At 35.8% G+C, this 24,703-nt stretch overlaps 1 protein-coding gene and 1 non-coding gene across 3 annotated transcripts in view; both read left to right on the forward strand.

The window, feature by feature from the left end:
* HTR1F (5-hydroxytryptamine receptor 1F) overlaps positions 1-24,703 on the forward strand; it is a 193,556-nt gene that overhangs the window by 90,463 nt on the left and 78,390 nt on the right. The window lies entirely within an intron of this gene.
* On the forward strand, positions 19,354-19,479 carry LOC112208839 (U6atac minor spliceosomal RNA). The gene has a single exon (XR_002943393.2). It is a non-coding gene; the product is annotated as a U6atac minor spliceosomal RNA (small nuclear RNA).

Here is a 24,703-nt window from a genome sequence, read left to right on the forward strand (position 1 = left end):
TTACTTCTTTTTTTTTTTTTTTTGAGACAGAGTCTTGCTCTGTTGCCCAGGCTGGAGTGCAATGGCACGGTCTCGGCTCACTGCAACCTGTGACTCCCGGGTTCAAGCGATTCTCCCACCTCAGCCTCCCAAGTAGCTGGGATTACAGGCACCTGCCACCATGCCCAGCTAATTTTTGTATTTTTGTAGAAAGGGGGTTTCACCATGTTGGCCAGCCTGGTCTTGAACTCCTGACCTCAGGTGATCCCCCTGCCTCGGCCTCCCAAAGTGCTGGGATTACAGACATGAGCCACTGCACCCAGCTCACTTATTTCTTAATGTCCAAGAACATTTTATGCATATGTACTTACAGTTACTCATTTTAATTTGAATTCAATTTGTTAAAATTATAATTTAAATTAATTCTTTTCAAATCTTCAAAGAGATATCTAATAAATATACATATAAATTGAGTGTTTTTTGTTAAAATAAAAAAAAATGCCATTCTCCATTTTTCTTTGATCAGTGCTTAATTGACATAAAGTTGACAGATTAATTTTCCCTAAACATTTAACACCACTTATGAACCTCATTAATTCAATTTCTTTAGACATTTTAAATTTCACTTACAAATTTTAACACCTAAATCCCTCAAGCATTTCAAAAACACCTAACAAGAATGATTTACAAATCTAATCTAAGTTCCTTTCTTATAACAATGGAACTTTTCCTGCAAAACCCTTACGTTGCTTTTCTTTGCCTGAAAAGAATTGAGATTCAGTATCCCCTAACTCACCTCAAAGAATCTGCTTATTATCCAGTTGTCTTCTAAACCCTCTTTATGTTTTACTTTCTTGTTTGCCAGACCCATCATTATTTCAGGTCAAGTGATTGATACTTCGTTGTTTCTCTCACTGAACTCTTTTTCATGAAGGAATGTCCACAAAATCAGCTCTTTCAGTGTCCGATTAGTCATTATGTCTTGTATGTCACATTCTTTATCCCATTCATTCAGACATAATTATTTCCGTGAATTTTTCAACTTCATTAACTTTATAATCACCACTGTAATTAGTCTCTGACTACTGTACAATGCCAGGAGTGGGAGAAACACAGATGACTTAAGGCAAGCTCATGTTCCTGTTGAGCTGCCAACTCAAGACACATTTTCACCCTTCCACATAGTAGTATCTTCTCTTCTTCCCTGGATCTTGCAGAAACCTAAAGGGGAAAAATCAAACTCACATGAGTGTTTTAACACCATCTTTGGTATCAGCCCCTTTATTCCTTTTTAGAACCTATCAATAGCTCTGTGACTTCTGTTCTTATTATTGGGGATAAAGTGTATCACTGGTGTAATTTTATTTAATTTAGATAATAAGCCAAAGATTTGTAATCAGGGAAATATTGTTATGATACAATAAAGGCATAGATAAAATTTTGAAAGCTATAAAATGGAGTACGCTGCAAAACAGCAAAAGTTAGTTTAATTCTGTTACTGGCACTTTCCCTAGAAGATGTTAAAGCCTCTATCTCCTTAACATTTTTATTTTCATTGATTATTAAAATTTTTCAGTTTAATATCCAGATTCATTGTTATGTTTGTTTGCTTTACAATTACCATAAAGGCGGCAAGACATAGTGGAAAGAATTTGAGCTACAAAATCAGAGACCTGAATTCAAAATCAAGATATTTTTATATAACTTCTCTGACCTTCAGTTTTCTCATCTTGAACAAGGGGATAAAATCAGGCTTGAAAGGAGACAACATCTATAAAGCTACCCAGTATACTTTTAGGCACATGGTAGGTGTTCCCGAAATGTTAATTTTCATGGCATTACTTTTCAACTTAGATTCACTTGTGGTTTTAATTATCTAGAGAATACTGCATGTTCAAATGCATAAAACACAATTAATTATATTATCGTGCGCCCTTTTGGGGCTTTTTAAAAAATCTATACTGTAATAAAGGTCATTTAGTTTGCATCTGGATCTCTTGGGCATAGTTGCAAATATTTGTATGATGTAGCTAATATCACAATTGTTAAATAAAAAACAGTTTGCTACCATCATCTGTCAGGCCTACCTTTGTCAAAGTTTCCTATGAATAATTAATTAAATTCCTGAAAGGAGAAGGGAACTAACATACCAAAAAAAGAAAAAAATATATATATGTAAGTTAAGTATGATATATTATAGAAGAATGTTTTACAGTGTAGATCTTTAAAGTTTGTTATACAGTTGATAAATTTTTTTAATTGTAAGGGACAACTGGCTAAAAATATAAAGGGATTTGGTCCTGATGCACTTTAATTTCTAGTCCAGTGACAGTACATCTGAAGACTGAGCGATAAATACACAAACATTACTGGTATTTTTTATCTGTAAGTCACTTATTTGGAAACTCAAACCTATCAACTATAATTAAACAAAATAAGTAAATTTCTGAATAGCCAAAATTGTTGGTATCAACCCCAAGCATTAATTCTAGTACATGTATGAGTCTGTTCACATTGGTTATCATTCCTAAAAATGATTCCACCTACAGTTATGTGCTTAATTTATAATGCTAAATTGAGCAATATATTAACTAATTTTTTTAAAAAGTCAAAGAATCCTAATACATCCTTAGATTCCACAATTTTGCAGATTATTATTAGAAATATCAATCCATTGACTCATCTATTTGATACTTTATTTCAACATACCAAATTAAAAGACTGCTAGAGGTAGGCACAATCTCAACAGCAGCAAGTGGCTGGCCAGAATGCCTGACCACGAAGAAGAAGTGTTTAAGTGCAATGGCCTGGGACTATTTAATGCTAGTGCAAATAACCTTATCCATGCCAATGGCTCTTGACAGCATCTTTGCTTTGCAATCCGTGACAATAACTGGTGTTCTTTCATAAGACTCTTCCTAAGTCATCTCAGAAAGTTATGCTCAGCATTCTTCTCTGAGAAGACAAAGCAAATATCCATCTAAAATGATTGCAAGTTGTGTCATTAATTTCATTATAATGCTACATAAGTAAAGGTGCATATGCTTCCTTGAGATTGGCCACTTGTCCATACACATTGTATTACAGTCCTTACCTGGTCAATTTTATCCAAATCATCTTCCTCCGTTTACCTAAATTTTGTGAGTTGTTTACTCATTTTTTTTCCTTTCTGCTTTGGATAGCTTTTTTTTTATTTTTCTTTTTTTTTTATTTCCATAGGTTTTGGGGGGAACAGGTGGTATTTGGTTCCCCATATACCACCAAATAAGTAAGTTCTTTAGTGGTGATTTGTGAGATTTTGCTGCACCTATCAGCTGAGCAGTATGCACCGAACCTGGATGGTAGTCTTTATCCCTCATCCTCTTCCCACCCTTTCCCCCTGAATCCCCAAAGTCTGTTGTGTCATTCTTATGCCTTTGCATCCTCATAGCTTAGCTCCCACTTACGAGTAAGAACATACAATGACAGAGTCTCACTCTGTCATCCAGGCTGGAGTGCAGTGGCACGATCACTGCTCACTGCAACCTCTGCCTACAGGATTCAAGCCATTCTCAAGCCTCAGCCTCCCGAGTAGCTGGGATTATGGGCACGCACCACCATGCCTGGGTAATTTTTGTATTTTCTTACAGAGACAGGGTTTCACTATATTAGCCAGGCTGGCCTCAAACTCCTGACCTCAAGTGATCTGCCCAACTTGGCCTCCCAGAGTGCTGGGATTACAGATGTGAGCCATGGTGCCCAGCCTCTTTTTTTTTTTTTTTTTTTTTTTTGAGACGGAGTCTCTCTCTGTCACCCAGGCTAGAGTGCCCAGCCTCATTTTCAAAATAAAAGTAAAAAGCAAGGACTCTGGAGCCAGAATATGTAGATGTGAATTTCATCTCTGCATTTACCTGTTGGGCTATCTTAACAAAGATAACTTAGTCTCCTTATACCTCAGTTTCCTTTACTGTAAAATGGGGATAAAATAATACCAATCACATGAGGATTAAGAGAGTTAATATGCTGAGAAAACTGCTGAGAAAAGCCACTAGCAAATAAGAATGGCTACACAAATGTTGGTCATTTTAAATACCTCAAGGAGTTTTTGAAAGGATATAATAGTGTATACAGCACTGTTAGCGTGATGCCTGGCTCATGATTAAGGCTTAGTGAATGGTATTATTACTACTATCACTATTGTAAAGTCAAAATAGTAAATTGGGTATTAGTCCTAAAGGATTAAAGGGGGTTAACCAGTTTGCAAAATTCAAAAACTGAAAGAGTATCTACTCAGACAGTGGTGATGAAAAGAGCACAGACTTGAAGTCACAGATGTAGGTTTGCCTTTTACTAGGTGGATAACACTGACCAAGCTATTTGATTTCTCTCTTAATAGCATGAAGTGGATCCCCTATCTCATGAATTCTTGTGAAAACTAGATGAAATAATATGTGTGTAAATATGTATATATACACTTTATACAGATTAAATACACATTTAATACACATTAAATATACACAATAAAAATGGACAAAGGACTTGAATAGACATTTCTCTGAAGATGCAAAAATGGCCAACAGGTATATGAAAAGATGCTCATATACCTGTATTATATATACATATATACACACATATTATTTGTGTATACACAAATATATACACACAAATAATATTGATGGGATACCAACTCTCTGTTGGGTATTATATTATATGAATATATTATACTTAATTATCTTTCTCTTCAAAAGAATTTGACTATTAGGAACAATTTCCTCATGATACAAAATACATCTTCAGATTTTACCAGATTAATAGCAAGTTCAAGTTATAGTAGAAAATAAACTGAGTTTAAGGGATTTCTGCCCTTCATAGTTTTCAACCATCATCTTTACATTGCTCATTTGACAGATTAAATGAGTGAATATGTCATACTTGTAGATAAAAAAACTTTTTCTTAAGTGAGCATTTATCATTTCTAGAAACTCCTTAAAATGAAGTTAAGACTTTGGTGAATTTTTGACATCTTTCTAATCGTTCATAACATTTGATACAGGTAAGATAAGAGTTAATAGCTCTGGAACCAAAAAAAGACAGGCAGGGCAAGAGAAACACTGGCAGGTGGTGTGATGAGTAAGTGATTTATAGTAGTAATGAATTGAAGCCCTTCCAAAAGATGTATTTATAAGAAGAGTGCTTTAAAATATCATCTCTATTGTTGAATTAGAAACAGTTTTTAAAATAAAATGGAAAAGAGAAATGGTTGTGAATCATTGATTTCCCCCACTTTGAAAGAGTGACATTGCTAGGGACAACAGATGGCCTTCTTATCTCTGAATGCTGCTGTCTCCCAGTGCTGCTCAACAGGGACCCCTCTGACTATTTACCAGTCAATCAATCTCACCTCAGGGACATTACCTGAAAAGAGCTTTACCTGCTCAATGCATACACCAATAGTCATAGCAGCAGCCTGGGCCTCCTTCTGAAGAGCGGAAAGGAGCCTAGAGCCTAACCAGGCTTCAGAAAAGGGACATACAGTCCATCTACTATTTTGTCTGAGTGTCTAATGTGTGCCAGGCACTGTGCCTGACAGTTATAATCACATCATTACATGATGTTGCCCAAGATAGAACATGTTGTGTATCTTTATTCAAATTAATTAGCTGAAAGAACACTAAGTGATTTTAACTTAAAAGTAGGTCTATCTAACTGGCCTTGGCAGTGATTTCCTGACTATCACACCAAAAGCTCAGGGTATATGAGCAAAAATAAATAAATGAGACAACATCAAACTAAAATGCTTCTCCACAGCAAAGGAAACAATCAACAAAGTGAAAAGGTGACCAATAGATTGGGAAAAAGTATTTGCAAATCATATATCTGAAAAGGGATTAATATCCAAAATTTATAAAGAATGCATATAGCAACTCAATAGCAAGAAAATATGTAACCTAATTAAAAATGGACAAAGGACTTAAACAGACATTTCTCCAAAGATGGGAAAATGGCCAGCAGGTATGTGAAAAGATGCTGTACATCGCTAATCATCAGGAAAGCATAAATCAAAGCCAAAGCCACTATACCCATTAGGATAGCTGTTATCAAAAAGACAAGAGATACATGTCGGTGAGAGTGTGGAGAAAAGGGAACCCTTGTACGCTGTTGGTGGGAATGTAGCTTATTGCAGCCCTTATGCAAAATAATATGAATGTTCCTCAAAAATATTAAAAATAGAATTACCATATGACCCAGAAATCCCTCTTCTGGATATATATTCAAAGGAAATAAAATTATCACCTGTTAAAGATATTGCGCTCCCGTGTTCATTGCAACATTATTCACAATAGCCAAAATATGGAACCAATGCTGGTGCCCATCAATGAGCTGTGAGCAAATGGTTACAGAAACTGTTTATATAATATATAAACATATATATATATAAATGTTTTATATATATATATATATATATAATTCAGCCTTTAAAATGGAGAAGATTATACCATTTGCTACAACATGGATAGACATAAAAAACATAATGCTAAGTGAAATAAGCCAGACACACAAAAAAGGAAAATATTGCATGATCTCATTTATATGTGAAATCCAAAAAAAAGGTCAAATATACTTCTTCAATAAACGGGCCACATATCAGTGCAACCTTGTCAGATAAGAGGGCTTATTCAGTTTTGTTTGAAAATAAAAACCAAAAACCATTTTTAATTTCTTAATGGATATAGTGATCCATGAAAATATTAGCTTATTCGTTTTGAGCTTATTAACTTACATCTGTCCTATGAAGATTTTACATTAACTTAATAGTACCCACTATGGCATATAAAACCCTTCATGATCTGATGACACCCATTTCTCCAGCCTAAATTCTTATGACCTCCCTCTTTCCTGCCTCTCCTTGAAAGCACACATGTGGACTTTCCCAGAAGCAACCATTTTGTTTTATCCACTTTTCATGTTCTTTCACACTCCTGCATACGTCATTTGTTCACTTCCATCCTATCTTCCCACAGTGTCCTGAAATTCTTCCCAGTACCTCCTGTAGGAAATTTTTCTTATCTATCTCCAACCAACTTTGGGATGCATATAATTTTATGCAACCTGTTTATTATACTTATCTCACTATGTTATAATTGGATTATATACATGTCTCCCAACAGTGTAAGCCTGGCACAGATTCAGTGATCAATAATTAGTTGATGAATGAACAAGCAGATGAATAGATCAAAGGATGGATGATGAGTGGATTGTTAGGTGAATGAATAGGTGGATGAAAAATAGATGCATGTACAACTAGATGGATAGTTGGATGGGTGTAGGTAAGACAGAGTGGAAATCCCCTTACAGTATTACCAAGGAACAAGATGGGCTAAAAATAATAACCCAGATTACAATACAGTGTGATAAGAGCTCTGAGTAAGATTACTACAGATCTATATCAGGTGAGTTATTTGTGCAATCTTAGAGTTGTGGGATGATAGAGCCTGGAATTCATCTTAGGTCTTCTAGTCCTAGCCTTTTATTTTACAGATACAGAAGATAAGGCCCAGAATTATGAAATCTCTTGAGGCCTTGGGTAGGTCATTTAGTCTTTAAAAGTTGTTTTAGCTCATGCTGATGTTTTTTTCTAAGCAAAGACAGAATGGGTAGGAAGAAATTGGCATATGTCATAAAACCAAATCATCATAATTCATGCCTCAACAGATTAGCTATTAATAAGATAAAGGTATAATGTTACTGTAATGTGATTCAATTCTTCTCTAACATTGTAGTTTAATTAGAAAAAATAATTTTATATGAAAGATGAATTTATTTTTTCATTTAGAAATATAAATTCAGTAACTACCATATACTAGGCTAGCAGATATAACTAGTTAGATATAGTAGCTGACCAATATTTTTTTTTCTTAAGGGGTATTTGTTTTTGTTAATGCTTTTGATTTACATACATATAATATTTTATTTATTCATCTTAGTTATTTCTTGCTGAAATTATTCCTATAAGAAATGTTGCTTATTTATAAGCAACTCAGAGAAATCTAAATTGTATTTTAAAAGTAAATGTTTGGATATTGAAAGTGTTATTCAAGTTATTTCTGAGGCAAAACATTTACTTTTGTGTATGTTTTTCCTACCTAAGTTACACAGTCAGTCTCTTTACAAGGAATCTATTTCCTTTTTTGTTCTGAAATTTTTAACAAGATTCTGCTATGAGGAGCAAAACACAGAATATATTAACATGCTCCAGGAAGTAAGCATTGACATTAAATTTTCTGTGAACTAATTTTTATCTTCTATGGCCCTCTTTCAGCCTTATGAATTTTTCATTCTCAAAATTAATTTAAATAACTTAAGTAAATACTGTCCTTTGACAACGCTAGGCAAGCCAAATAATGTATTAAGGAAACCAAAGCAACTGATATCCTCAGTCTCAGACACAAAGGCGACAATCCTCAGTATTTTTATGTCATCAGCCTTGTTTATACACTGTGGTATATTTTAGGTTCACTTTTCTTTAGCCATCATAAATACTACCAGAATTCTTTCATTAAAACAGCTTTTTAGAAATTCCCACACTTTCCTATTCCTGGTAGCTAGTTTGTTCATTTTTGTTTTTACTTGTCATAATATGGAAACCAGCTAAATACCTTTTAATTTATGTAGAAGTTACTTTTATATGTTTATAAACATTAAAGCTCTGTAGGAAAGCTAAATCCTTTTATAATTTCTATAATTTACATAGTAATTTTAAATAGCCTAATATAATTATTGCATTAAGGCAGTATATCATGGCCGAGTGCGGTGACTCACGCCTGTAATCCAGCTGTGGGAGGCTGAGGCGGGCTGATCACTTGGGGTGAGGAGTTCGAGACCAGCCTGGCCAACATAGTGAAACCCCGTCCGTATTAAAAATACAAAAAATTTAGACAGGCATAATGGCTTGTGCCTGTAATCCCAGCTACTCGGGAGGCTGAGGCAGGAGAATCGCTTGAACCAGAGATGGAGGTTGCAGTGAGCCAAGATTGCGCCACTGCACTCCAGCCTGGGTGGCAGAGTGAGATTCTGTCTCAAAACAAACAAACAAACAAAAATCGCAGTCTATCATTTTATGTGTGGGGAATGCATCAATGAGTCAAATAAATAAAAATTACTATCTACATAGGCTCTACACATGTGTGCAGAAAGGCAGATATAAACCAAAATAATTAAGTTCATTTTATAGTATTTTCAATGGGATAAGTAGTATTAATATAAAGAAAAGGAAGTAAGGAGGCATGTATGCAGAAAGGCAGATATAAACCAAAATAATTAAGTTCATTTCATAGTATTTTCAATGGGATAAGTAGTATTAATATAAAGAAAAGGAAGTAAGGAGGCAAGGGAGTAGAATAATGTTATAATTTTAAACAACACAGTCAGATAAAGTCTCGTGGATGGGATGCCATTTAAACAAAGACCTGAAGGGGGCAATAGAAAGATATATTGGGATATATTGGAATGAACTTTTAAGGCAGCAGAATCAAAAAGTGCACTCTGTCTCTGTTCAGAGAATAGCAAGGAGGCCCATGTAGCTGGAGCTGAGTGGATAAAGGAAAGAGTTGTCAGAAATTAACTCAGACAAGTTTGGGGAAATCAGGTATTGTAGAAACCTTTAATTTAAATAAGATGGTAAGTAATTGGAGGATCTGCAGCAATGGAGGGGCATGATCTGACTTACATTTCAGCAGGGTGACTGACTGCTCCATCACGAAGGTGGTAAGGGTGGAAGAAGGGGAAAAAATGAGCAGAATATAACATAAGCCTGGGTGCAAGAGATTAATGGGGAGTAGACTTGAGAGATTCTAGAGGTGGCAGTGAGAATTTGTTTCTGAATATATTTTAAAGTTAGAGCCAATAAAATTTGCTGATGTGTTAAATACATAAGGCAAAAGAGAAGAAGAGGAGTTAAGGAGAGTCCCCAAGGGTTTTATACCGAGCATCTGGAAGAGTTGCTACTAACCAAGACAGCAAGAGAAGCAGGTTTGGAAGAAGGAGCAGAAATTTGTTTTTGGACATGTTACATTTGAGATGCGTATTAGACATCCATGCAGAACTTTTAAGTAGATAGTTGTGTTTATATGTATAGGATCCCAGAATAGATAAGTTTGGAAGTCATGAGGATATATACATACATAGTGAGAAATGCCATGGTAGTACACATAGAGGAGAAAGACATCCAAGGACTGGGTCTAGGATAGACACTCCACCAGAAGGAAAGAGAAAAAGCACAGTATCAAGTTTGACTTTGCAACAGTGCAATTATTTTATAATAACACCATTGTTTTAGAGTACAATTATACTGGCTCAATTAAACATCTCAAAAAGATTCTGTTGCTGTAGTTTGTTTTCATACCCCATCATTTGTTGAAATTATGGCAAGAAACCTATTCCAACATCCAGGGCCTCAGGATGTGACTGTATTCGAGATAAGGGCTTTAAAGAGGTAACTAAGATAAATTGAACTCATGAGATTGGGCCTCAAACCAGTAGGAATGGCACCCTTATCAGAAGAGATTAGGACACCAACACAGAGAAGAAAGACCACATGAAGAGATGAGAAAAAAACAGCCATCTGCAAGCCAAGGAGAGAGCTCTTAGAAGAAATAACCATGCTGACACCTTGATCTGGGACTTCGAGCCTCCAGGAGTGAGAAAAATACATTTCTGTTGTACAAGCCACCCAATAAGTAGTAGTGGCCTGAGATTTTCTAGACTTCTTAAGGGGCTTACTTCTGGCTTCAAATTTCTATTATTATTACTACTATTTGTAATATTAAGACAAATGTAGAGAATGAAATTAAGCCAACTGCTTAAGCGATTATGTGTTAGATATAATTGTTCCTTAATATTAACAATTTACATATACACTCACCAAAAATGAAAAAAAAATGGTCTCTACTTAGTATTCTGTGATAATAACTATTTATGTAGGAGGATATCTAGTTTCCTCCATCATCTGTTTCCAGTCAGGAATGGCTTTTCTAGTGACATATTTTATTTAGGCTCTGGTTCACTAGCTTCAAAAATAGCCAATGCTTAGGATTAAATCTAACAAAAGATCAGCACGACCTCTATAAAATAATTGCCAAACATTTCTGAGCTAAAGATCTGAATAAATGCAGTGATAAACCATAGTTAGAAAGCCTCAATATTATAAATATATTAATTTTTATAAACCATAGTTAGCCTCAATATTATAAATATATGAATTTTTCACAAATTGATCAAAAATATTTCAGTTGAATTTAGGTGGAAATTGGATTCTAAAATTTATATATAACATACTCTTCAGTACCTAAAACAATAAAAACCAGACATCTTAAATGATCACATATCAAATATATAACACTGTAGTAGTTAAGATTAGTGGTGGTGTAAGGACAGGAAAGTAGCACAATAGAATAAAACAGAGACCCTAAAAAGATACTCATGCAGAAATAATCACCTGATTTATAATCAATATGCCACCACTATGCAAAGGGGGAAGTTATTCTTTTCATGAATTGCTCCAGAAAAATTTAATTTCATTGGGGAGAAATATGAATCTTGATTCCTACCCCACAGCATGGGGGAAAAAAGTCAATTCCAAGTAGATCATAATCCTAAATGTGAGAAGATAGGAATAAAGCATCTAGAAGGTAATGTACTTCATGACCTTGGGGTAGGCCAAAGTTTTTTAAACAGGACCAAAAGAGGGAAAAAAGATAAAGATGGACTTGAATACAGCTAAGAATTTCTTTTTTTTGTTTGTTTCTTTTTTTTATTTTATTATTATTATACTTTAAGTTTTAGGGTACATGTGCACAATGTGCAGGTTAGTTACATATGTATACATGTGCCATGCTGGTGTGCTGCACCCATTAACTCGTCATTTAGCATTTGGTATATCTCCTAAAGCTATCCCCCCCCCTCCTCCCACCCCACAACAGTCCCCAGAGTGTGATGCTCCCCTTCCTGTGTCCATGTGTTCTCATTGTTCAATTCCCACCTATGAGTGAGAATATGCGGTGTTTGGTTTTTTGTTCTTGCAACAGTTTACTGAGAATGATGATTTCCAATTTCATCCATGTACTGGTACCAAAACAGAGATATAGATCAATGGAACAGAACAGAGCCCTCCGAAATAATGCCGCATATCTACAACTATCTGATCTTTGACAAACCTGAGAAAAACAAGGAATGGGGAAAGGATTCCCTATTTAATAAATGGTGCTGGGAAAACTGGCTAGCCATATGTAGAAAGCTGAAACTGGATCCCTTCCTTACACCTTATACAAAAACTAACTCAAGATGGATTAAAGACTTAAATGTTAGACCTAAAACCGTAAAAACCCTAGAAGAAAACCTAGGCATTACCATTCAGGACATAGGCATGGGCAAGGACTTCATGTCTAAAACACCAAAAGCAATGGCAACAAAAGACAAAATTGACAAACGGGATCTAATTAAACTAAAGAGCTTCTGCACAGCAAAAGAAACTACCATCAGAGTGAACAGGCAACCTACAGAATGGGAGAAAATTTTCGCAACCTACTCATCTGACAAAGGGCTAATATCCAGAATCTACAATGAACTCAAACAAAGTTACAGAAAAAAACAAACAACCCCATCAAAAAGTGGGCAAAGGACATGAACAGACACTTCTCAAAAGAAGACATTTATGCAGCCAAAAAACACATGAAAAAATGCTCACCATCACTGGCCATCAGAGAAATGCAAATCAAAACCACAATGAGATGCCATCTCACACCAGTTAGAATGGCAATCATTAAAAAGTCAGGAAACAACAGGTGCTGGAGAGGATGTGGAGAAATAGGAACACTTTTACACTGTTGGTGGGACTGTAAACTAGTTCAACCCTTGTGGAAGTCAGTGTGGCGATTCCTCAGGGATCTAGAACTAGAAATACCATTTGACCGAGCCATCCCATTACTGGGTATATACCCAAAGGAATATAAATCATGCTGCTATAAAGACACATGCACACATATGTTTATTGTGGCACTATTCACAATAGCAAAGACTTGGAACCAACCCAAATGTCCAGCAATGATACACTGCTAAGAATTTCTAATAACCAAACGATTATTTAAGAATGTTAAAGTAAAGCCATAGTTACAAGATGGTTGCAATACATCTAGCTGATGAAACACTTGTATCCAGAATATATCAAAAAGCTCTAAAACTAAAAAGAATATCCAGTTAAACACAAAACGAAGAAAAGACTTGAACCAATAATTCACAAAAAAGGATAGGCAGTAGCTAATAAGCATAAAAAAAGGTTTACAACATCATTAATCCTCAGAAAAAGACAAGTTAAAACCACAATGAGATATCACTGCACACCTAACAAAATAGCTAAAATTTAGGAGGCTGACAGTTCCAAGTGTTTGTGACAATGACAAGGAAGTGGAAATCTTACACTTTGCTGACGAGAGTGTAAAAAGGTTTAAATTCATTGGAAAACTGTTTAGCAGTATCTGCTAATTGGGACACTCAATACGCTTTGATTAAGCAATTTCATTGCTTTCTATTTACTTAATAGAAATGTGTACAAATATATATTCTCCAAAAGAAATATAGAAGAAGGCTCCTAACAGCATTATTTTTAATGAAGCAAAAACTGAAAACAACCGAAGTGTCCATCAGTAATAAAATGAATAAATAAACTGTGGTATAGTCATAGCATACAATACTACACAGCAAGAAGAAACACTATTATTGCATGCAACAATATGAAACTCACAACCCAGATGTTCTTCAGTAATAAAATGAATAAATAAACTGTGGTATGGTCATATCATACAATACTACACAAGAAGTAGAAGCACTAACTACTACTGCATGCAACAATATGAAACTCACTATCATAATGTTGAGCAAAAGAAGCCAAGCACAATAGAATGCATACACATTATACCACATTATTCCATTTTTCAAATACCAGTAAGCTAATCTAGATTGATGGAAGTTAGTATAGTGGTTACATTTTGTGGAGAGGTTGGAGTGATAATGTTTTGGAGGAGACATAGGGATACTTATTATTTTGACTGCTCATAGTGTCCTACAGCCTGATCTGAGGGGTGGTTTATAATATCTTTCCTTTATAAAAATTCACAAAAGCTGTGCAGTGATGAATTATGTATTCTTCAATATAGTTTTGTTCCTCAATGAAAGTATTTGTCCAGGACTGGTATGGTGGCTCACACCTATTACCCCAACTACTTGGGAGGCTGAGGTGGGAGGATAGCTTGAGGCCAGGAGTTTGAAACCAGCCTGAGCAACATAGCAAAACCCTGTCTCTGAAAAAAAAAATTAAAAATTAGTTGAGTTTGGTGGTATATGTCTGTAGTCCCAGCTACTCAGGAAGCTGAAGCAGGAGGATTTCTTGAGCCCAGGAGTTCAAGGCTGCAGTGAGCTATGATCACGCCAGTGCCACTCTAGCTTGGGCAACGGAGTGAGAACCCATCTCAAACAAACAAAAAAAAAGTTTGTGTAAAAAAAAAAAAACACCAAGAAAAAGAAATTGGTGCCATTTACATTAATTGACTCATCCAAATTCTCTACTCAAAACCTGACTTTTTTCACTGACATTTTCGCTGCCCCTTAATTTTTAAAATGTATACATTTTCTTTTTCCTCATGAGTATATAGGTTGGTTAGGAGCAACAGAAACTTTGTGCAGCCTGCACAAAGACATAATTGCAGAACGTTGGGATGCTCCCTTTGACAATACTGACAGTCATTGAGACGTACTTTTTGAAATGAATTTCTTCTACAGAATGTTATTACAATTTGTCTATGTTTTGTGTGAATGTGAGAGCAATGTAAATTCCATTCAAGGAGGACTCAAAGGTGTAACCTTCTCTAAAGACTGTATTTAGCAAAAAAAAAAAAATAAATGGAAACTATCATTCTAATCTTTCTTCGGAGAAATAGGCACAAAGATAGCATTTTTTAAAGCTTTGAAGTAGAATGTTTGAAGACTAAAATGTGGTGCCTATGAATGAGCATTTGGGTGATAAACTGCAAGGAAATATAGAGATACGATATTGATTTAAGTCAACACAATGATTACCATTGGAGGAAAAATGAAGGCAACTGGGAACAGGAAAAAAGGGGGACTTTAGGATGGCTGGCAAGGCTCAATTTCTTGACCTGGATGATTGTTACAAGAATGTTCACCTTATAAGGATTAATTGAACTATACATTATTGTGTTGTGCATTATTTTACAGTAAAAAGAGAAAAAATACAATAAAACGCTAAATTGTCACTTGGGAAAAAAAGTGTTCCAATATATAACTCAGGGTAAAAATACCAAAGGTTAAGGCTATAGAGTAACTTTTGAAAACTGGTCTTCTGAAACTAACTTCAATTGAAGTTTATTATGTATAAGGCCTTATGTGAAACTTGCCTGCCCTTCTTTATCTGTATTGATATCAAACTGTATGTGTTGTAAAAAGCAAGCACTTTCAAGAAAGTGGAAATAATATGACTGAACAAGTCATTATATGACTATTTTGATAAATATTTCTGTAATTCCTATAGAACAAAGAAAGAGAATAATTTTTATAATGTTTTCTCACGTTCAATTTTGAAATAAAAATCTTTTCTTGTTGACAGTCTCCTGATAAATAATGCTGCCTACCAAACTAAACTGTAGTTAATGAAAATTTTTTTTTTACTTTTTTCTTTCTTTTTCTTTATTTCAATAGGCTTTTGGTAACAGGTGGTATTTGGTTACATGAATAAGTTCTTCCGTGGTGATCTCTGAGATTTTGGCGCACCCATCAACCAAGCAGGGTACACTGTACCCAATGTGTAGTCTTTTATTCCTCGCCCCCCTCTCACTCATTCCCCCGGGTCCCCAAAGTTCATTGTATCATTCTTATGCCTTTGCATCCTCATAGCTTAGCCCCCACTTGTGAGTGAGAACATATGATGTTTGGTTTTTTCATTCCTGAGTTACTTCACTTAGAATAATGGTCTCCAGTTCCATCCAGGTTGCTGCAAATGCCATTATTTTGTTACTTCTTATGGCTGAGTAGTATTCCATGGTATATATACACCACATTTTCTTTAGCCACTCGTTGATTGATGGGCATTTGAGCTGCTTCCATATTTTTGCAATTGCCAATTGTGCCACTATAAATATGCATGTGCAACTATCTTTTTTTATATAATGACTTCTTTTCCCCTGGGTAGATACCTAGGAGTGGGATTGCTGGGTCAAATGGCAGTTCTACTTTTGGCTCTTTAAGGAATCTCCATACTGTTTTTCATAGTGGTTGTACTAGTTTTTACCACATCTATGCCAACATTTTTTTTTTTTTATTATTGGTCATTCTTGCAAAAGTAAGGTGGTATTGCATTATGGTTTTGATTTGTATTTCCCTGATAATTAGTGATGTTGAATGTTTTTTCATGTTCATTGGCCATTTGTATATCTTATTTTGAGAATTGTCTATTCATGTTCTTAGCCCACTTTTTGAAGGGATTGTTTTTTTCTTGCTGATTTTTTTTAGTTCCTTGTGGATTCTGGATATTAGTCCGTTGTTGGATGTATATTTAAACACACCAAAAAATATGAAATTAACATAGCTATGTTTTCATAATTAAAAAATAAAAATCTCATTTTGTCTAAAACAAAATTGATTTGAAAAATCATGTTCAGGCATAGAAAATTCATGAGATGTTCTAAAGGTAAAAGCCACCATAGTCCCCATTTATCCTAGAAATATTCACACCATATCCACCACAAGACAGACTCTTGTTTAAAAGGTATATAGGAAAGTCGTTGCTCTCAAAAACCTACAGCTTAAAGGAATAAAGTAAATATTACTTAAATAGACTGGAGGCAATAGAGTAAAACAAAATCATAATACTAGAATTAAATATAGGTAAGTAATAACATGGTTTCTGAATGGAGAAGTACCTTCTCAAGATGAAAGCAATGGAATAGCAAAGAAAGAATAATTTTTGATAACATTTTTAACCAAAATAAAGAGCCATCAGCAGACTGATTGTATGTTGGAATACAAATTAGTATAAGTTTCTGTCTGGAAACAATTTGAAAGTATGTGTTGAATTTATTCTTTTAAATTTATGTTCTAATAAATTTGAACTAATATTTCCATTTCAAGTCATCTATCCTAAGAAAATAATCAGAATTTGGAAAAATACTTTCTCGAACCTTTCCATAAGTGTTATACCAACACATATAGAACATAAAAGTATAATTGGCAACCTATCTGTTGAGAAGTTTCCCATCAGAGATTTTATTCAAGTTGATATTTGAAATGTTGCCTTATATTACTATTAATCTATCATAAGAGATTCTGATACAGTGATACTTTATGTAGAACAGTTCAATAAATACCATGTAAGAAAACAAAAAGAAGTAGATTGATATCACGTAAATTAAAAACCAGTGAATTTTCTATTTTGTGGAAAATAACCATATTGCTAAGTTATTATTATGAAATGTGTGTGCAGCTAGCTAGAGTCAGCTGGTAGGAAAGTCTTCTCAGTACCTTATTCCCAGAGATTCTGATGTGTTTTCTTAAATATATTCTGTTAAATGTTTCCCAACTGGGATAAATGTCACTGTGGTATTTTTAATCATAGTAATGTAATTAGTTCCAAGAACTATCTGGTAATGTAAATGTATTTGGAGATTATAATGTAGTTTCTGTATTTTGAATAAAATTCTACTTAGAGAAAGAATTTTAGAAATATTTAGAGTCATGTCCATTTCCCCTTTTTAAATCTGGCAACCTACATTCTAATTTCAATAGGTTTCATCAGAACCGCACTTAGCAGATGCTTAATCATTGTCTACAGAATGAATGGATGAATAAACTTGTGTGGGTATTTGTGAATCTTTAAGACTTAGTGCTCATCTGTTTCTTAAAGAAACTTGCTATTTCTCAGTGAAAGTGTCTTTCACCTGCCGAAGAGAGATTAGTCTTGTAGAAATTCTCATCTGGCAATGGTTTATTTTGTTCTTTTTAGAGGAAAACCTTTCTAAAAAAATAATTTAACAAAAGATAAAAACATATTTGTGCATTGAAAGTGTTTGCACAGGTTATTTTATGTTTTAGTAGAGTAGTAGATATAACTAATGTTCTTAAATATCCAGTTCTTTCCCACTTCTGTGTATGAGGAAGCCTATACTGCTTCATTTCTTGGAGTTAGTCATGGTCATGTAACTAATTCTAGCAAATGAGATGTGAGGGAATATGAGAGTCACCAGTGGTAAATACTAGTGCCCAACTCTCTAGCCCATTCTTCCCCTGCTGTGCAAAGGAGATAGCATATGGTGTGGAGTGGCTATATGGAAAAGAATCCCCCGTCAAATCATGTTGAACATGTACAGTGAGCAAGAAATAAGTTGTGTTGCTTTAAGCTACTGAAATTTTGGTGGTTTGTCACCACAGTAAAACCTAGCCAATATGCTTCAGTATACCTCTGGTCAGTATCTAATTACAAAATCTTTCTTCATGACCACACATACTTCCATTAATGGTGAAAAAAGTCAACTCGTTAAGTGCTCACGATATGTTTCCTCTGCTTAATATAAAAGCAGAAAAACTCACTGATATGCATTGAGAAGACAGTGCATCAAATCAGCTTCCCATTCTCTTTCCCTTTAGAAGTCTACTAGTAACAAACACTTTGTAGAAATTCAAGGGGCTTCGAGATACAAAATCAATTTTACCAGAAAGAATAAGTTCAGCTGCATAAAACAGAAAGAAAAAATAAGATTTTCTAAACCATCATAGAAGTTTATTTTTTCATTTACGTAAAGAAGCTAAGCTTGAAACCTAGGTCTAAACTGACAGCACCACAGTGTCTTTAGAAATCCAGGCTTCTACATTTCTGCTATATTCCTCCATTCACGACTTTATTTTCAAGGTCTCTCAGTTGGTCTAAGAACTGCTGATACTCCAGCCATTACACTGGCATGCAGGTCTTTAGCGGAAGAAAGAGGAAAATGACAAAAGAGTGTACTATCCAGTTTTCTTTAAGCATACTTCATGGTCTTTTATTCTTCTTATTTGATTAATACATATTAACCGATTAACAGATTAATCTATTCTTAATACAGACTAACTACAATCTGTACCATACTTCCTGCCAAAATTCTATCCTATGTTGTCTATAATAATTTTCTATATTAAATATTCTTTTAACTGTTTAAATATCTAATCTTATCCCTTCTTATTCTTCATATACATATTGATATTAGTCTCTTAAGTATACCTTCTCTCTTTTCTTGATAAATTTAAGGAAGCTTTTTATCCCAAATTCTTTGGCACCAATTACAACTTGAAACTTTTCCTGTGTTGTATGAAAGGAGAAAAGGTTACCATACTCCTTGACAAAGATGGAAGAGGCCCTCGGGCATGACAAGACACATATGGTTAAGACATTGCCACCTATTTTGTGGCATCTAACCATCATTTTTTTCAGACTTGAAACCAACAAAGATCGAAAAGGACAATTACATAATAGTAAAGGGTTCAATTCAACAAGGAAACCTAACTATCGTAAATATGTATGCACCCAACACAGAAGCACCCAGATTCCTAAAGCAAGTTCTTAGAGATCTACAAAGAGACTTACACTCCCGCACAATAATACTGGGAGACTTCAACACTCCACTGACAGTATTAGACAGATCACTGAGGCAGAAAATTAACAGAGATATTTAGGATCTAAACTCAACGTTGGACCAAATGGATCTTATAGACCTCTACAGAACTCTGCACCCAAAAACAACAGAATATAAATTCTTCCCATCACTACATGGCCCATACTCTAAAATTGAACACACAGTCAGACATAAAATAATCCTCAGCAAATTCAAAAGAACAGAAATCATGCTAAACATACTCTTGGACTCCAGTGCAATAAAAATTGAAATCAATACTTTAAAAATTGCTTAAAACCATCCAAATACATGGAAATTAAACAACCTGCTCCTGAATGACATTTGAGTAAATAGTGAGATTAAGGCAGAAATCAAGAAGTTCTTTGAAATTAATGAGAACAAAGATATAACATACCAGAATCTCTGGGACACAGCGAAGGCAATATTAAGATGGAAATTTATAGCACTAAATGCCTACATCAAAAAAGTGAGAATAATCTCAAATTAACAACCTAAGATCACAACTAAAAGAACTAGAGAAGCAAAAGCAAACCAAAAAGCTAGCAGAAGACAGGAAAAAAACAAAATCAGAGCTTAATCAAAAGAGATCAAGACACAAAAAAAAACACTCAAAAGATCCACAAATCTAGGAGTTTGTTTTCTGCAAAAAATAACAAGATAGGCCACTAGCTAGACTAATAAAGAAGAAAAAAGAGAAGATCCAAATAAACACAGTTAGAAATGGCAAAGGGGATGTTACCGCTGACCACACAGAAATACAAACAACCATCAGAGACTACTATGAACACCTCTGTGCACACAATCTAGAAAACCTAGAAGAGATGGATAAATTCGTGGACACATATACCCTCCCAAGACAGAACCAAAAAGAAATTGATTCCTTGAATAGACAATTAACAGGCTCCAAAACTGAATCAGTAATAAATAGCCTATCAGGACCGGACAGATTCACAGCAGAACTGCACCAGTTGTACAAAGAGCTGGTTAACATTTCTACTGAAACTATTTCAGAAAATTGAGAAGGGATATGTGGCCAGCATTATCCTAATACCAAAATGTGGCAGAGACACAACAAAAAAGGCATTATCCTTGATGAATATTGATGCAAAAATTCTCAAGTAGGTTTTATCCCTGGAATGCAAGATTTGTTCAACATACACAAATCAATAAATGTGATTAACCACATAAACAGAATTAAAGATGAAAACTGTGATTGTCTCTCAGTAGATGCAGAGGCTTTCAATAAAATTCAACTTCCTTTCATGTTCAAAAACCCTCAATAAACTGGGTATCGAAGAAATATACCTCAAAATAATAAGAGCGATCTATAACAAACTGACAGCCAACATCATACCGAATGGGCAAAAGCTGGAAGCATTCCCCTTGAAAATCAGCATGACAAGAATGTCCTCAATCACCACTCCTATTCAACATAGTATTGTAAGTCCTGGCCAGAGCAATCAGACAAGAGAAAGAATAAAAGGCATCCAAATAGGAAGAGAGGAAGTCAAATTATCCCTGTTTGCAGATGACATGATTCTATATCTAGAAAACCCCATAGTCTAAGCACAAAAGCTCCTTAAGATAATAAAAAAAAAACTTTAGCAAAGTTTCAGGATACAAAATTAATGTGCAGAAATCACTAGTATTGTTATAAACCAACGACAGCCAAGACGAAAGTCAAATCAGGAAGGCAGTCTCATTCACAATTGCTAAAAAAAGGATAAAATACCCAGGAATACAGCTAACCATGGAGGTGAAAGATCTCTACAAGTAGAACTACAAAGCACTGCTCAAAGAAATCAGAGATGATACAAACAAATGGAAAAACATTCCATGCTCATGGATAGAAAGAACCAATATCATTAAACTGGCCATACTGATCAAAGCAATTTACAGATTCAATGCTATTCCTGTCAAACCACCTATGACATTCTTCACAGAACTAGAAGAATAAACTATTTAAAAGTTCGTATAAAGTTTAAAAAAAAAAAAAAAGTCTGAATAGCCCAGGCAATCCTAAGCAAAAAAAAAAAAAAAAAACAAAGCAGGAAGCATCATGCCACTAAACTTCAAGCTACACTACAGGGCTACAGTAACAAAACAGCATGGTACTAGTACAAACACAGACACATAGACCAATGGAACAGAGTGGAGAGCCGAGAAATAAGGCTCCACACCTACAATCATCTGATCTTTGACAAAGCTGACAAAAACGAGCAATGAGGAAAGGACTCCCTATTCAATAAATTGTGCTGGAATAAGTGGCTAGTCATATGCAGAAAATTGAAATTGGACCCCTTCCTTATGCCACATACAAAAATCAACTCAAGATGGATTGAAGACTTAAATGTAAAACCCAAAACTATAAAAGTCCTGGAAGACAACCTAGGCAATATGATTCAGGACAGAGCAATAGGCAAATATTTTATGATGAAGACCTCAAAACAATTGCAACAAAAGCAAAAATTAACAAATGGGACCTAATTAAATTTAAGAGCTTCTGCACAACAAAAGAAACTATCCACAGAGTGAACAGAGAGTCTACAGAATGGATGAAAATTTTTGCAAACCATGCATCTGACAAAGGTCTAATATTAAGCATCTATAAGGAACCTAAGAAACATTAAAAGAAAGAAAATAGCCCCATTAAAAAGATGACAAAGGGCATGAACAGACACCTTTCAAAAGAAGACATACATGTTGCCAACAGTGATACCAAAAAAAGCTCAACATCACTGGTCATTACAGAAATGCAAATCAAAAGCACCATGAGAGACCCAGTAGCACCAGTCAGAATGGCTATTAATAAAAAGTGAAAAAATAACAGATGCTGTTGAGGTTGCAGAGAAAAAGGAGCACTTATACACTGGGAGTGTAAATTAGTTCAACCATTGTGAAAGACCATGTGGCAATTCCTCAAAGACCTAAAAATAGAAATACCATTTGACCCAGCAATCCCATTACTGGATATATACCCAAAGAAATATAAATTGTTCTGTTATAAAGACACATGTATCCATACGTTCATTGCACCACTATTCACAATAACAAAAAAAATGGAATCAACCTAAGTGCCCATCAATGGCAGATTGGATAAAATAAATGTGGTACAATAAATACACCATGGAATACTATGCAGCCATACAAAAGAATGAGATCATGTCCTTTGCAGCAACATGGGTAGAGCTGGAGACCATTATTAGGAAACTAACACAGGAACAGAAAACCAAATATCACAGGGATCATGGCAGACAGGAGGCAGGACTAGATTGCAGCTCTGACTTGGACAGACAGAGCAGCATGTGGAGGCTCGCATCATGAGTTTTTGCTCCACAACGACTGAAGGAATAAATCAGGAAACCTGAGAGGATCCACAGACCCCCTGAAGGAAGCAGATTGCTCCTGCAGGACCCGGCAGACACCCCAAATACTGTGATGCCCAAACTGTGGAAGTGGGAAAGGGAGATGGTCCAGGAAGCTGAAGGCCTAGATTACAAGGGAAGATTTTTACCTTACCTGGAGCTGAGTCAATTTAGAGAGCCCAGCATAATACAGGGGTAGAGGTGGCAGCAGGAAAACCCCTGGAATCTCGCTGGGTCCCCTACCAAGCCGTTTTTGCCTGATCTCAGAGAAGACCTTCAGGAGGGTGGCCAGAGGCACTGGGAAAAGGCCACAGGGAGAAAGAAATCTCCAGCTGAATCTTGTAACAATTTGAACTCATCGAGAAGCCTCCTGGCCAGAACTCGGCAGAGGGCATGAATCCGATATTGCAGATTCCACAGGCAGGGGAAGAATCAAATCCCTTTTCTTTCACAGCTGAGGTGGGTATCCTGGGGAAAGTTCTCAAACCCTGCTCACACACGGCCCAGAAACACACAGTGCTGTTAGAGGGGGCACGGTGCAGGTCAGACCAGCCTTTCTGAATGTTTAGGAGACAGGTGAGGCCTGTAACTGCCAGCTTTCCCCCCACTTCCCTGACAACCTGCATGACTCAGCAGAGGCAGCCATAATCCTCCTAGGTACACAATTCCATTGACCCGGGAACCTCACCCCCATCCTCCACAGCAGCCCCAGTAAGACCGTCCAAGGAGAGTCTAAGTTTAAACATGCCTAGCCCTGCCCCTACCTGATGCACCTTCCCTACCCACCCTGGTAGCTGAAGACAAGGGGAATATACTCTTGGGAGTTCTAGGGCCCCACCCACCACTGTTTCCTCCCCATACTACCACAGCTGATGCTCTCTGGAAAGCACCACCCCCTGGCAGGAGGCCAGCCAGCACAAAAATAGAACATTAAACCACGTAAGCTAAGAACCCTCACAGAGTCTATTTCACCCCCCTACCACCTCCACTAAAACAGGTGCTGGTATCCATGGCTGAGAGACCCAAGGATGGTTCACATCACAGGACTCTGCTGTGCAGATGACCAACCCGCAGTACCAGCCTGGAGCCAGGTAAATTTGGTGGGTGGTTAGACCCAGAAGAGAGACAACAATCACTGCAGCTCGTCTGTCAGGAAGCCACATCCATAGGAAAAGGAAGAGAGTACAACATCAAAGGAACATACTGTGGGACAAAAGAATCTAAATAACAGCCTTCAGGCCTAGACTTCCCCTCTGACAGAGCCTACCCAAATGAGAAGGAACCAGAAAACCAACTCTGGTAATATGACAAAACAAGGTTCTATAACACCCCCCAAAAAATCACACTAGCTCACCAGCAGTGAATCCAAACCAGGAAGAAACCCCTGATTTACCTGAAAAAGAATTCAGGAGGTTAGTTATTAAGCTAATCAGGGAAGCACCAGAGAAAGGCGAAGCCCAATGCAAGGAAACCCAAAAAAACGATACAAGAAGTGAAGGGAGAAATATTCAAAGAAATAGACAGCATAAAGAAAAAAACAATAAAAGCTTCAGGAAACATTGGACACACTTACAGAAATGCAAAATGCTCTGGAAAATCGGAAGACCAATAGAATTGAACAAGTAAAAGAAATTCAGAGCTTAAAGACAAGGC

The sequence above is a fragment of the Pan troglodytes genome, chromosome 2, assembly GCF_028858775.2.
Source record: "Pan troglodytes isolate AG18354 chromosome 2, NHGRI_mPanTro3-v2.0_pri, whole genome shotgun sequence".
NCBI lineage: Eukaryota > Metazoa > Chordata > Mammalia > Primates > Hominidae > Pan > Pan troglodytes.